This window comes from Octopus sinensis, linkage group LG14 (assembly GCF_006345805.1).
Source record: "Octopus sinensis linkage group LG14, ASM634580v1, whole genome shotgun sequence".
Classification (NCBI taxonomy): Eukaryota; Metazoa; Mollusca; class Cephalopoda; order Octopoda; family Octopodidae; genus Octopus; species Octopus sinensis.
Window position 1 is genome coordinate 4,219,143 of NC_043010.1, and position 15,000 is coordinate 4,234,142.

The 15,000-nt window shown below is 33.7% G+C and overlaps 1 protein-coding gene and 1 long non-coding RNA gene across 6 annotated transcripts in view; one reads left to right on the forward strand and one right to left on the reverse strand.

Moving 5' to 3' along the window:
• The window catches only part of LOC118766067, a 212,344-nt gene extending 201,971 nt beyond the window's left edge, over positions 1-10,373 (forward strand). The window contains exon 3 of the long non-coding RNA XR_005001998.1: positions 10,258-10,373. This is a non-coding gene — a long non-coding RNA (uncharacterized LOC118766067). The remainder of the gene's footprint in view (positions 1-10,257) is intronic.
• The window catches only part of LOC115219540 (protocadherin-19), a 154,847-nt gene that overhangs the window by 109,788 nt on the left and 30,059 nt on the right, over positions 1-15,000 (reverse strand). For all 5 annotated transcript variants that reach the window (XR_003882323.2, XR_003882322.2, XR_003882324.2 and 2 more), the window contains exon 2: positions 967-1,216. The gene's annotated coding sequence lies outside the window, so the exon portion shown is untranslated. The remainder of the gene's footprint in view (positions 1-966; positions 1,217-15,000) is intronic.

Sequence of the window (15,000 nt, forward strand, 5' to 3'; positions counted from 1 at the left end):
TGGAAAAGAGAAAGGATGAGATGAAAAGAGGTGGATAGATTGAGAGGGAAGGAGATAGAAAGTAGCTACAGAGGGTGGGAGGGTCGGGGAATATAGATAGAAATTTTAAAAAGTATACAGAAAAATATAGATAGGTTAAGTAGGATAGAGAGTAATAGAGAAAGAGAGAGAGAGAAAAAGAGACAGATAGACAGAAAGAAAGGGGAGAAAAAGTGACAGATGAATATAAAGGCAAAATTAGAAGAAAACGTGAAAAGTGAGACAAAGATAAGATAGAAGTATGTAAAAAAAGTGAGATCGATAGATATATATCTATAGAGAGATTCAGAAAATCTAAGAAATTTTTGTTGTAAATTGTTCAAGTCTATTAAGGGGATGACAAAATATTTATTTCTTTTCCTTTCTCCATGTGTTCAAACTCTTAAAAAAATTGAACAAGTAATTGAGAAATAAAATTTTAAAACTGAATAACAGCTGATTTGTCTTAGCTGTATTACTAGAATACAGTTTCTGGTTTTATAGTAATAAATTTATTAAAACTATCTTACTTATATTCTTTCTTGAATTTACCAAAAAAAAAAAAAATGAAAAAAATGCTCTTTCTTGCAGAGAGGAAAAGTAGCAATAACACTTTTGATTCAATGAAAACATTAGCAAAGTATTAAAATATTATGTTTAATTTCATTAACATTAGTATTCTTTGATTTAAATAATGTAGAAATTACTATAATTCTCTAAAAAACAAAAAAAAGGTGTTGTTTTCATAATATTAATAACATGAATCTCATGTTTTAGTAACAGACTAGTTACTGACTTCTCTGACAAATATTAGTTAATGAAAGAATACATTTATAAATAATGAAGAAAGAAAACATGGAATGATGTTTCATTTTGTTTTTTTGTTTTAATAAACTCATATGAAATAATGCTGTAACGATAAAACAACAAAATACATTAAACACTTACTTCTGCTTGTAAATCCTGTCCAACGTGTTGTTTAGCTGAGCTGTGTATCCTGCTGTAGAGTTGTATAGTCACTGCTGCTGTTGTGCGCGAGATCTGTTATATGTGGCTTACTCTGTGTTGTTGTGTGAATGTGAAAGAGAGGTCTGCAGTTTTATCAAGTATAATGTGTGTGTAATATCTGCTGCAACCAATGATTGGCAGGTTATGGTTCCCATGGAAGGAAACAGAAAACCCTCCCTGCTTCAGGTTCCTATAGCAGAGTGAAATGTAACGAAGGGACAGGGACTTTATATATGCCAGTAAGCCAGTGGACATACATTATTATTACATTTTATTATAGATGTGAAGAAGAAGAGAAAATGAAGGAAAAAAGTCCACATGTCTGGTTTATAACTTGAGAAAAATAGCTTTCTAATTAACTTTTTTTAAATGCTTATTTTCCAAAAAATATCTTCAGATGCAAGGTAAAAACAAAATAATCATAAAAGTAAATTCTTAAACCATCCTTTTTTTTTTCCTATGATGGAACTGTACATATAAAAAATAATTCACATAGCAAAAAAAAAAAATCATTATGAATGTAGAAGACAGTTTTTGAAGAAATCTTCTGTTAATCTACACAGTTGTTTACATATAGATTAATGCCACAGAAAGAGAAAATATAAAAACTATATATATATATATGTGTGTGTATATATATTTATTTTGAGCAGACGTTATTGATTATCTATTTTATAAAAGATTACTTTCATATATTGGTATAATATAGAACTTGTCTCATTTATGTATTTTTCCCCCCTTATCAATCAAATTCTATAGTGATTCAATTAATTTTCACAAATTTTATTTAGCTTATAATCAAATGAGAAAAACAAACAAACAAAGCAAAGCATACACTATTAACATAAAGAAAAATAAATTATCTACAGTCAAAACTTAAAAGTAAAATATCTCTTAGTAACACACCAAAAAGGAAATGAATTTTTTTTTCTTTTTCTTTATTTGTTTGCAATTTTCTTTTTAAATATTTCCTTCGCTATTTTAAATTAATGAAGATAATAGAAGTAATAAATTATATAAACTTACTACTGAAATCATTATCTTTGTTTCAAGTTATAATTAATGTTGATTTACATCATTCATCTTCTTTTCAACTATGTTGTTTCTCCTTTTCTTCGAATAATGAGAAAAACCAAAAATAAGAGCAAATACATCAAAACAACAATAATTAGTATTTCTTAAATAAGTATGAAGTCTTAGAATTGTAGGTGAGAAAATTTGAGAAATGTTTGCCTTTCAAAAGTGCATTATTTATGTTAGTCAGAAAGGTTAGGAAGCTTTATGAAAATATGGTTTGTAAAATTAAATAAATTCTTGATAGGCGCAGGAGTGGCTGTGTGGTAAGTAGCTTGCTAACCAACCACATGGTTCCGGGTTCAGTCCCACTGCGTGGCATCTTGGGCAAGTGTCTTCTGCTATAGTCCCAGGCCGACCAATGCCTTGTGAGTGGATTTGGTAGACGGAAACTGAAAGAAGCCTGTCGTATATATGTATATATATATATATGTGTGTGTGTGTGTATATGTTTGTGTGTTTGTGTTTGATTGACAACCGATGCTGGTGTGTTTGCGTCCCCGTCACTTAGCGGTTCGGCAAAAGAGACTGATAGAATAAGTACTGGGCTTACAAAGAATAAGTCCCGGGGTCAATTTGCTCGACTAAAGGCGGTGCTCCAGCATGGCCGCAGTCAAATGACTGAAAAGAGTAAAAGAATAAGAGTAAGAACATATGTATTTGATAGTTTACACTGTAATTTCTTGGACGTTATGTTTCTCAGTCATATTTCAGTTTAGTTGTACAGTAGTAGATTGGCAGAATAGTCAACACACCAGACAAAACGCCTTGTGATATTTAGTTGCAGTTCTCCATAGTCTGTGTTCAAATCCCAGTAAGATCCAACTTTACTATTCATCCTTCCAGGGTTGATAAAATAAAGAACCTGTCAAATATTTCTTAGTTTTAAATCAACCAACTTCTCTTCCCAAATATGTGCCATGGTGCTTCTGTTGAGAATCACTATTTTTAGTTGTTTATATATATATATATATGTATATATATATATATATATTATATATATATATCATGGGTACTGGAATGGATGTAGGCAAAGATATGGAATAGGTGCAGGCATAGCTGTGTGGTTGAGAAATTCATTTTTTAACCATGTGGTTCACTTCACAGCCACATGATCTCAGATTTAGTGTCATTGCATGGCATCATGGGTTAGTATCTTCTACTATAGCTTTGAGCTAACCAATGCCTCATGAATAAGACTGATTGACAAAAACTGTGCACAAGTATGTTACACACATACACATGCAGACACATGCATACACACACATACGAACATATATGTATAAACACACACACACACACACACATTTATATACACATACATATATTTATATATATACACACACATGTATATATTGGGTCATCCCATAAATAATGCAGTTCTTTCAATTGCATGAAAAGTTGGAGGAGGGTGGGATAAACTACCTGCATCAACTTGCTATAAAAGCAGGCAGTAATTTTGTGTTGTACTTATTCTTAGTGCAAGTTTTAAAGAGTGCAGTTCGATTTTAGCAGCTTTTTTTTTCAAAGCTATAATGGAAGTGACAAAGGAGCATATTCAGCATATTTTGCTTTATGAGTTCAATAAAGGCAACAACTCGGTGGAAACTGCGAGGAATATTAATGCAGTAAATGAAGATCAGACAATAATAGTAAGCCAGAGTCATGTGGTTCCAGAAATTCTGAGCCAGAAACTACAGAATAGAAGATAAGCCTTGTCCTGGAAGATCTGTAGGGCTTGACAAAGATGTCCTACAAACCCTGGTAACTCAAAATCCCAGCGTAACTGTTGAGGAACTAGCAGAGAAGCTTGGCTTTGGTTATCCAATCATTCATCGACACCTGTGTTCCATTGGAAAAGTCAGCAAATTGGGTCAATGGGTTCCTCACAAACTCTCCAAGCCTAAGCACATGCAGAGAATGAATGTGTGCTCTTCTTTGCTGTCATGTCTCATGAATGAACCTTTTTGGGACCGAATAGTGACTAGTGATGAGAAATGGATGCTCTATAACAATGTCAGCTGCTGAAGACAGTGGGTAAGGGAAAGGAAAAACAGTGGTATACCAGGCTAAAGAAGGTCTTCACCCATGTAAGATGTTGTTACCTGTTTGGTGAGATATGAAAGGTTTAGTCCATTTTGAACTTTTAAACCCAAACCAAATGATAACGAAGGAGATCTACTGTGAGCAGCTTAAGTCAGCACTAGAAGGAAAATGACCATGATGAAAGGTGTTCTTCCATCAGGATAATGCTTAGTCACATACTGTGAGGATGAAATTTAAAAAGGCTGGGGCAGTTTGAATGGGAAACGATGCTCCAACCACCATATTCGTTGGACATTGACTCATCTGATTATCATTCATTCCACAGTCTTTAAAATCATTTGGATGCAAGAAACATGAATTCTGTAGATGAGATTAGAACAGTACTGGAGGAGTATTTTTCGTCACGGACAAGTGAATTTTGAAAGTGGGGCCTTGCAAGTCCATCAGACAGATGGAAGACCATTGTAGAAAATGAAAAATATATTTTAGATTAAAAAATAACTTTGCTTATCGTAATTATGGAAAATAAAAGAAGTAAAACCGCATTATTTATGGGATGACACAATATATATATGTACATACATACATGTCTGTGTGTATATATATATATACTTGCACATACACATGTATATATATATATATATGGTCATCGTCTTTTAGTTGCTGGCTACCAAATTCACTCACAAGACTTTGGTCATCCTGCTGTCATAGCAGAAGGCACCAGGCTACAGTTCCTTGCAGTGACTGAACCTGAAACCACATGGTTTTGAAACACATTTCTGAAACACATAGCCATGCCTGCATCTGAGTGTGTGTGTATGTGAGTGTGTGTTTTACATTCTGGGTGTCTGGAGGGAGGACTGTGCCCTTGGCTTTGCTGGTCTTCTGATGTTGGTGAGATTGTTACTTCTAATGTTCCTCTTGAATCTTTGAAAGTCAATACCCATAGGAAAGATATGAGTAGAGAGAGAAAGAGAGAGAGATATCCAAAGATATGACATTTTTGGAAGAAAGGACTGAGTGCAGTGATTAGTTCTGGGCTAGAGGTGGTTGGATAACACAAGTGTGTTGAGAGGAAGAGAGATGAATGGGATATGAAAGCTTGAGGGTAGGTAATATGTGCCTAGACAAATCTGAGAAGCAGATACTATTACAGTAAGAAAGACTGAGAGAGAAGTCTGCACATATGTGGATCAGGGGCTGGAGCATGTCTATCAGTGATTTATGCCAGTCAGAGAAGTGGTGTAGTTTTAGATACAATGTCAGATGTATGCACCAGCAGCTCTGTTCTAGATATGATAACAACACTCCATTGTGAGCATTACCTGAATTTTGTAGAATGTCAATAATTATTAGAGAACGAAGTGTCTTCTAGTCTGAAGAGGAGGCTAGTCAGTTGTTAAGATGCAGTTGTAGGTATTTTAAAGATGTAGTTTTCTAAGGAACGATTCTCTGTGATAGTGAGTTTCCATGTTTGGAGCAGCTGTGAGGGCTCCAATGCCTTAATCTTGATCTTGATTAAGGGGTTGTGGTATGATGATGTTATGTTTTGATATGGGTAGTATTTGTTTTCTTGCTGTTGGAAGAGATAAGGGTAGCATGGCCTTATTGGAGGATGCTTCCAGGTCTTTATTTATGGAATTGGTCCAGTGACTTGTTTGTGAGTTGCTGGTATATAGTCAAAGAAGGTTATAGAAAAATGAAGCATAATATCGTGCGTGTAAGAGTGGACATTGTTGAACATGACAGCAAATAGATCATTGATGCATAGAGGGAGGTGGTGGATACAGAACCAAACTCTAGAATGAGCTCCATAAATACGAGACACTGTGATTGTGCAATCTTGTGGCTACTGACCCAGGAGAAGATGAGCTAGAATGGTAAATCCTTTGTCTCAAGCATTTCATGAAGTCCATTCCGTCATCCAAAGTCCATATGACCATCAGGCAGCATATTAAGTCTATATCAAGAAAAATATTGCCTCCAACAGGCTTCCACAAAGTTTCCATTACAAAATTTTACTCACAAAACTTTGGATGTTAGAAGACACTATAGAACCAAACCTCAGATTACACATAGGATTATATACACACACTTGCATGCACCCATGTGTGTGTGTGTTTATATATATATATATATATATATATATATATAATATATATATATTTATATATTTATATATATATATATATATATATATATATAATATATATATATATATATATATATATATATATATATATATATATATATATATGAGATAATGAACTTTACCACCTTATTGTTAAATATATTTCTTAATTGTCAATTATTAGCTTTCTCTTTAAAAAAATAATGTCACTTTATATTCCTTTCTACTTATAATAAATTCTGCATCTTATCTTCAATAATTATATTATTCTGATGCTATAAATAATCTCTTGTTTATATCAAATTCTGATCTTTAAACAAAAATATATGACCATATAAATGAAATACTAATCGAACTAGAATTGGTTCAATTAGTGTTTGATTTTGAAAATTATTGCTCTATCAAATTTAAATTGATACCAGTTATTCAACATTATTTTATAGTGTAACCTTGATAGAGCAATTCTAAAAGTTTGTTTCATTAATGGATTATCTTAAAATGCTCAGTAGTTGAATATTTTAGACTATTTATTGTTTGGAAAAAAGTGTGTGTCAGTAAGTTATGAGATAAAATAAAGACCAATATTTTGGATGGGAATTTTGTTTGGAGGAGAAGGGAAATAATTTGAACAATTGCTTGCTGTTCTATTGACCTTACATCATAAGTTCACATTCTGTTACAAACATTAAGCTGTCCCCTATGGCAAAGCATACTACTTTTATTAATTAATTATGATGCAAAACATATCTTCATTGTGTAATTGCAGAAACAATTCAATTAATGCTATTATGAAAAATAAAGTTATTTAACAAAACATAAATGATTAATAGATATTATTTAATCTGGTTTCCATTTGAGACTATTTGTTTTGTACTTTATTTTATTGAGAAAGAGTTTGTTTGGAATTTTATTAATAGATTCAGAATTATATATTTACTATATCACTGTAGTCTTTAATAAATATTCTGTTGTTTTAGAGTAAATTTCTTATAATTCAATGTGCAAAGCTATGGTAGGAACTGTCTGGAGAGTTGATAGGACTAGAATGGAAATATGGATATAGGGAAGTTGTTGGCTGTATCTGAACTCGGGAAATATGTCTTTTAATATAGCTGGGTAGTATCTGAGGTAATTTGATTGCTATTTTAAACAATTGCACAGAGGCATTCCTGTTTGGTTCATATCATATCTGTCCGTAATAACGTGGTGGAGCTTAACTAATTATTCAAAAGATGGAACTGCAACTCTTTCTACAGACAAGAACCCTAGTTTATCACAGAATATCCAGGGGAAGGTTTATACTGCAGATCTAGGATATGGAAAGTTGATAGGAAAAGAATGGAAACAGGGATGTAAAGATGCTGTCATGAAAGTTCTTGCGGAATTTTTAATTTGGGTTTTAAATGATGTATTTTTCAAATTAATTTTCATTAAATTACTTTGACTTTATATATCAATTTAAAGCCCGTTTTTCACTCTATCTAATCATGTTGCTCCTTTTCTTTTTGAATAATTAGGCCATTTTTTCTGGAACATTGAATACAACACGGACAAAAAGCAAATTCACGCAATTTTCTTATTCCAGTTCAAGCTAGGCTGGAAAACTGCTGAAACAGCTCGTGATATCAATGATGCGTTTGGCCGAGGAACCACCAATGAATGTACAGCACAATGGTGGTTCAAGAAATTTCATAGCTGTGATGAGAGTCTTGAAGATGATAAGTGTAATGGTCGGCAATTGGATGTTGAACTAAGAGCCTTAGTGGAAGCCAATCCATGCACAACTGTTTGAGAGCTTGCTTCTGAATTAGACGTAACGTTTACGACAATTTCCATCCACTTGAAAGAGATTGGAAAAACAAAAATACTTGAAAAATGGGTGCCACACGAATTTAACACCAACCAAAAAAATGCCATTTTCGAGTGTCATCTTCCCTTCTTTTATGCAACAAAAGCAACCTGTTTCTTGACCGGATTGTGACTTGCAATGAAAAGTGGATTCTTTACGACAACCGGTGACACTCAGCTCAGTGATTGGATGCCATCGAAGCTCCACGGCACTTCCTGAAGCCAAAGCTGCACCAAAAGAAGGTCATGGTGACTATTTGGAGTTCTGCTGCTGGTCTCATCCATCACAGCTTTTTGGATCCAGGCGAAACCATTACGGCGGACAAGTACTGTCAGCAAATGGATGAAATGCATAAGAAACTTTGACAACAGCCAAATGACCAATTCTTCTCCACAACAACACTCGGCCGCACATCACACAACTGACCCTGCAGAAATTGAATGAATAGGGCTACGAAACAAACTCTGCCTTATCTGCCATACTCACCAGACCTCTTGCCTACCACTTTTTCAAGCATTTCGACAACTTCCTGCGTGAGAAATGCTTCAAAAACCAAGACGCTGCCAAACATGCCTTCAACAACTTCATCGCCACCAGAATGCAGGATTTTTATGCTACTGGCATAAATAAACTTGCTTCATGTTGACAAAAGTGTGTTGATTCTGATGGTATTTATTTCAGTGAATAAAGTTTTGTTTAAGCCAAGATATAGGCATCTGAATTTAAAGGTTAAAAACCACAAGAACTTTCTTGACAACCTAATAATTTCAGTCAGATCTTTTTCTGTAAAAAGCTGAATATCATTTCTCTTCTTATATAGCTCCAGAGCAGACTTGATTGAGCAGGCCTTTGATTAAAGTGTTTCAGCCAATTCATGTAGGTGCAGATATAGCCACATAGTTAAGAAGTTTATTTTTTGACCATAGGGTTCTGGATTCAATTTTTCTGCATTGACTAATGTCTTGTGAATAGAATTTGGTAAATGGAAACTATGTTGAAGCTCATTATGTGTCTGTATAATTTAAAAAATATTTTTGTATGACTTAGTCAGGAAGGGCCAAGTCACAAGCTTATCACCTTTTCTCAGGTTGAAATCCTCTCTTGATTGCCAAGCATTCAAAGGAGGATTTGAAAAGCTGTGATATATTATAGCTAGATGAGGTAAGTTATTGAGTATTTAGTGTTTTTTTTTCCAGTGACAGAATACAAAGCATCAACTTGCTAGCTTGTATGATGACAGCTTAATGAATCAGTCAGTGTTGGCTTTCATTTTGAACAGATAATAGCTGAGTGATTCAATCTAATCTGAGGTTTCATTTAAATTTTAATTCCTCATATCTGTCTCCATAGTGTTTAAAATTATTTTATGTTGAGAAAGAAAAAAAATATTTAAAAAATCTTTTGACCAACATGTTAAAATTTTAGTGGAAGATTTTTCTGCATAAAAGTTATAGGATATATATATCTATGCAGGTGCTATATACAAGAATATCTATTTATGTAAGGTCAAGATCGTGAATTGTCAGTGTCTTTAGAGTATTTAGACTGCCTTGCAATATTTCTTCTGCTCTCTGCGCTCCAAGTTCAAATCCTGCCAAAATAAAGTTTGCATTTCAATCTTTTTACAGTTGGTAAAAAAAGGATCAATCAAGAGCAGTGAATTCATAGATGTGCTGGAACATCAGAAAAGATACTTTATAATATGTGTTCCAGCCTTTTATTCTCATAGTCATCCCTGCAATATCCTGTGACAAGCTGTATCAACCCTAATTCTTTCCCTTTGAAAATTTTGGTGGTGTAGAGAGATGAGGATTCCACATAGGAGCAACTACAACCCTTCTACAAAACCCATTGCTAAGGCCCGTGCATACAATTGTAGGTTGTAGGTCCATGCTGACCAACAGAGACCACTCCATAAGAGGTTTACTTTGCAACCATATGGTTCTGGATTTAATCCCACTGCATAGCATCTTGATCAAATACCTTCTTGCATAACACAAGGTTGACCGATACCTTCTGAGCGGAATTTGGCAGGTGGAAACTCTGCAGAGGTACACCTGTCATATGTCTATTTCCTTTCTCTCTCTCTCTCTCTCTCACTCTTAATTTATTCATTTATTCATTTTTGTAGCTTAGCGAGGAGAAACAGCGATGCCCATGACTTCTCTCAGTGCTTCTATCTGTGGAAAGAAGGAAGGGACAAAGGAAGGAAGGAAGAAAAGAAGGAAAGACAGAAAGAAGGAAGGAAGGTAGGCAGACATTTTTTATACTAGAGACTTGACCTGAATGCTTGTAATAGAGAGGGATTTTATAATATCATCCAAGTGCCTGGTGGTAGTGGTAAACCTGGCAATAGATTAAGTTTTCTAGACAGAAACTTGGTGTATACTGGCATAAACAAGTTGGATGAGTTGCATTCCTGTGCTTCAAAAGATAACTTAGCCATTCAATAAATTGGAATCGATGAAATCAGAACCAAACTGAAATAAATATTTGGGTTGATATGATAATTGACCAAAAACACCATTCATGAGCTTCAGTATGGCCATAGTCCAATGATGGTAAGCAATAAAAGAATAAAAGATTACCCATACCTTTAGTGTTTCAGAACAAAAATAGGTAAGTTTTTTTTTCTGTTTTATACAAAACAAAATAAAGACAAGAAAGAGAAAAAAGAGATACTACTTCTAATAAATAATGTGCTTCTATTCAAAATTTTTGAATACCACTGGTGTAGGTAAATGGAAACCAAATGAATGATTCTTGTATAAAATCACAATTTGCCAAGACACAGTTATAAATATGATGATTCTTTAGAATATTTTTAATAGAAGTTTAAAAAAAAAAAACAGTTACATATGTTGTAATGTCTGAAAATAAAATATGGAGAGAATGGACTATTTTCTATGCATAGATATTAGTAAAAGTAGGGGAGCCGTGCTACACTTTAAACAATGTCTTTCTTAAATTCTTTGGTCAGTATAGAAGATCATAATTGAATTTGTATTATTTATTAAAATCCATTTTCAATTCAAACAAAATTGATTAAATTAATCAGCAGGCTTCACTTGCAACTTTGACCCTTATTCCTTTAGTTTTATTTTATAATTTTCTATCTTCAAATTTCTATAGATTCTTTCCTAATATACTAAATCATACATTTTTTCTCATAAGAAATATTAAATTGAATTATATATTTAATTCTCTCTAATTCTAAATAAAACATTTCCTTTCTGTTGCTCCTCATCATCATTTACTCCATATATGTTTAATTTTCTTACATTTGTCATAATTGTATCTGTAGAAACGAGGAAGATTTAAAATATTTTTCAAGTAACTGTTTAAACATTCCATTGTCATCTAAAATGAACAGAATGAGAACTCAACTCTAAGATCTAGGTCATATTTTTCTCGTAGATACAGCTATTTAAACTCTTTATTAAAATGATTGGTAACCAAATACTGCATAACCAAATGTAGCACTTTCTAAGCAGCTATATGACAGTTTTTATATGGTTTCTTTCTCTTCTTTTCCTAACTTTTATTACTTTTTCCCTTTCTTTGTTCATTGGATGTATAAGCTTCAGTTTAACTTTACATCTTTTCCACATTGATGTTATTTCCTACGTAGAAACCATTATGCTTCTTTCTTTCATTTGCTCTGTGCAACAGAATTCCAATCCTATCTATGAATTCCCAATTCCTACAAACTGCAGCTTCTGACAGATAAACTTTCAGGATATCATAAAACTGCTAATCTCTCATGCTTGCTGTCTTCCAGTTTTCCCTAGAAACTCACTCAATTATAAGTATGGCTATCTTTCATGTGTTGTATCAGAAAAACAATCTCTGAAATTTATCATCATGAAATACAATGGATGTGAGGAAAAACTATTCGCTATGATTTCATGTGATACTGTGAAAATATGTTCATGATTTACTATCAACATAATTCTTTCTGAATAGAAAACAAGATAGTTTCCTTAGAATTATCACTGTGGATAATGCAAAAACCAAATCTAATATTAGTATCATTTATTAGATGTAGTAATGACAGATTTCAGGACAAAATATATGCAAACTGCAAAGAGACCGAAACATTAATGCATTCAATAGAAGTAGTATGGTTAACTATTGATATTGTTTACTAGATATAACTAGTCTGGTTTGAATGCTTGTGTAAATGTACATACACACACATATATAAACACACACACACACACACATATACATACATACACATATGCACACATACACACTCACACACACATGCATACGAACATGGATACACATACATATATGCATACATACATTCATACATAGATGCACACTCTCTCCCTCTCTTTCTTTTTCTCTCTCTCTCTCTCATGCACACATACACACTCATACACTGAAAGTAGTGAATTGGTGTGGGGGATAAGATACCTTGCAGCTTTTGTTCCGGTTCTTTGTTCTGGTTTCAAATTCCAAGAAGGTCGACTTTGATTTTCTATTTTCCAGGGTAGATAAAGAGCTAATCAAGTACTGCCATTAATATTTCACACACACACACACGCACACACATACACACACACACACACACACATACACACACACTCTCTCTTTCTCTCCCTCTCCCTCTATCTCTCTCTCTCTCCCTCTCTCCTCTCTCAATCTACTACATCACACTGTGAAAGATTATGAAGTGTCTCTTCAGAAAAAAAGCAAGGTCTGCATAAGACAGTTGCAACCTCTTCTCATAGAAAAACATACATGTTCCTGGAACAATCCAAGGACGTGCCAGAGTACAGTATGATATGAAACAAATAAAATATATGGCATATTTAGGTATGGCTGTATGATTATGGAGTTTGCTTTGCAATCATGAGGTTCCAGATTTAACGCACCACATGGCTTCTTTGACCATAAACTCAGATTAATTCAAATCTTGTGAGAGAGAGTAGTAAGAAGATATGAAATATCCATTGGAGGGATTGTAATTCGTTACTCAAAAGGCAAACTTTGTCCGATTGTGTCCCTCTGATTCTTATAGTTAAGGGTTCATGTATTCTTCAACTATTTACATTATAAATAAATAAGTTGGTGGTCCAGTTTTTGGAAAGCATGCACTCATGTGGACTAACAGAACTACCTGGACATTCCATTCTCCGGTAGTGTCAATGTTGGTTGGCATTGCTGAAGCAAGCAACAATGCTGAGAGCTGTTAAAGTTGCTTTGATTGCCAGTCAACGGCTGATAAAAACGATGTGCCACAGTGCTTGCAGTATGGCATATGTTAGATATGCATATGTTTTCATGTATGTGTGTACGTGCATGTATGTATATATGTGTGTTGTGTGGATGTGTATGTACATGTGTGTGTTTATACGTAAGTATGTATGCATGAGTACATTATGTGCATGTGTATATATATATATATATATGTATATAAATATATGTAATATATGTATATGTAAATATACATACCATGCACATACTAGCACTGACCACTTCCCAGCCTCACATACACACACCTACACATACACACATGCATTTTCGTCTTGGGATCACCTCTACTTTATTATCTCCCCTTCTACCTAGCTCTCCTGTGTGACCCCTCTGTCTGGCATTTGCCATGATAGATCGCTAGCCACTACACATTCTTTATTTTCTCTCCTTGTTTCTTTCTGTGTTCCTTTCTGTAGAAGAGCGTAGGTTTGAAACGTTAAAGACTTTTTCATTTCCTGAGTGTTAAACTAATACATCTGTTTGTTGTCTACTCCACCTGTCTTCGTCTTTTTTTTTTTTGTGAATTCTCCCCCTATTTATATATATATATATAATATATATATATATAATATATATATATATATACATACAATAAGTAAATAATACGAAAACAATAATTAAATAATTCAAAAACTACCTGCATGGTAAGCTTTTTTACTTATAGATTATAAGAGTTACAGGCATTGTTGTGTAAAAAGGCTTACTTTGAAAATCTGTGGTTTTTGTACTGATCTTATTTCCATGCTGCCCTGTTTCATAGCCTAATGGTTTGTTATTGAAGTTTGGTAGATAGTGAGTATGTAGAAACTCATCATGTATGAATGTGTGTGTGTGTTGGTGAAAATACAAATTTCAAATTTTGGCACAAGGTCAGGAATTTCAGGGGAGTGAGGTAGATGATTACATTGGCCTCACTGCTCAACTGGTATTTATTTTATTGACCCTGAAATGACGAAAGGCAAAGTTGACATCATCAGAACTTGAACTCGGAACATAAAGATGGATGAAATATTGCTATGCATTTTACCCGGTGTACTAACAATTCTACCAGCTCACCACCTTGCATTGGTGAAAATGTAGAATTAATAAATAAACTGATGAGACTCATAATACTATAATACTATTCTGTGGTGTTTACTCCAACCAGGTTGGATAGACACTCACTTACCATTCTCACTATTAGGGATACAATGAATCAGCAATTGGCCTATTTGAACCATATCATCAATGATGTTTTAGTCTCCAAAAGGCATGATGTATGAAAAGTAATTCTAAGATGCACTTGTGTGTTTTCTTTCTTCAATAATGCTAATTTGCTTCATTACAAAGCCGAGTTTTTGAGGAAGAGGAGATATAGTCAATGCACTCGAATTCCATGTATTACTGGAACTTTTAATGATGCAAAAGAGATGAAAGATAAAAACAAATACCGTGGTACTTGAACACAGAAGACAAATGGATAAATATAATGAAATAATATTCCAAGACATTCTATCTAAGACTCTACCATTCCCTCCATCACAATTTCTTCTTCGGCTACAATCTTGGGGAAACATCCATGAAGAAACATTATTCACCATTATCTTTCACTGCTCGGTAAATAATA